Below are 1,433 nucleotides of genomic sequence, written 5' to 3'. Positions count from 1 at the left end.
CTTAAACTCTTTGGTAAATACTAAGCCTGGAATAAAATGTACTGTGTAAAAATGTGCAGGAAGAGATGAGTACTATCAGCAGAGTCTGAAACTTATCTGATCCAGGCTCTTCAGGGCTGCCTGTAGCATAAAAGAAATCAGAGTATCTGCAAGGAAAAAATTCAAACCATTCTGGCGGTAGGCAAACCCACATTTAGTGTTTGCTGCCTTCTATGGCTGTGTATAATTACCTCCTTGCACTTGCTGGGCAAACATGACCTTTCTCACCAGGTACAGTGTGACACCTTTACCTGTTTATGTGAGTGCAAGTCAGAACTGAGCAGTAATTAAAGCCAGCCTGGCAGGCTCCAAGGAGATGCTGAAGGCAGGACGGAAACCTTTGAGTTTGTGGCATCATTTAAGAGTCCCCCAGTGCTGTGATGCAGCATGGATCTCCAAAACTGTGACTGCAGAAGAATTTTCTGTGGCATTTGAGACCTGGATTTTTATGGATTTAAAGGTATTTCTTAGTTAAACAGGCAGCCCATTGTGCATTGGAGATCTGGAAGCAGTGTCTCAGAGACCCAAACTAGGTCTAGTGAACTGATTTAAGCTCACCATGAAATGGAGAATTGACACTAAACAGCTCCATGCTCCTGTTAAGGAGCTCCCCTGTGTGACTCTTCAGGGGCCACTCCCAGGGTCACAGTGTCACCACCCCAGACTGTCCCTGCTGGGACTGAAGCCCCTTTGCAGTGGCAGCTCCAGTGACCCAGTGGGTCCCCACCTGGCTCCCTGCACAGCCTACAGGGTTCCCCACTGCTGAACCCCAGGCTTCCCACAGCCCTGTCCCAGATGTGCTCAGACTTGCTGAGCACCTGCCTGGCCCAGGGTTCAGGGAGAGGGAAGGGAGGAGTGCAGCCCTGCCAGCACTGCCAGTGACAGCTGCAGCTTCTTCCCTGAGCTCAGCACTGCTGGTTTTTCTATTCCAAAGGACTGTGAAACCAGTAAACAGCTCTGAATTCTCGTCCCCACTGAAATGGACTGGAAACTAAACAATCTGACAAATATTTATGCAGCAAGGCAGCTATGACAACCAGAGGAGATGGAATACTTTTTAAAGACTTTTATCGTGCTCATTGCCATTTGCTACTACAACCAGATATTTAAACCAACCTGTTACACAACAGCAGAGGCATCTCATGTAAAAGTTAAATATTTATTTCTAACTGTTAAATAGCTCCAGAGAATGAAAATTATTCCCTAGAGGAAAACAATTACATTTCTTGAATAAATGCTTCCTAAAAAGTACATAACTTCTTTGCCAAGAAGGAGATCCTGGTTTCTTTCCTACTGCTCCCATGGCCCTGTGCCTTCACAGAGCTAACAGCCTCTGATTCAGCAGAACACTTCCAAGAGAGACTGCTTTCCTATTTTTGTAGTTGTGGCTGCCA

This window comes from Fringilla coelebs, assembly GCF_963513975.1.
Source record: "Fringilla coelebs genome assembly, chromosome: 11".
In the NCBI taxonomy this organism is placed as follows: Eukaryota; Metazoa; Chordata; class Aves; order Passeriformes; family Fringillidae; genus Fringilla; species Fringilla coelebs.
The sequence above is the reverse complement of the archived record's forward strand: the minus strand, read 5'-3'. Positions refer to the sequence as shown.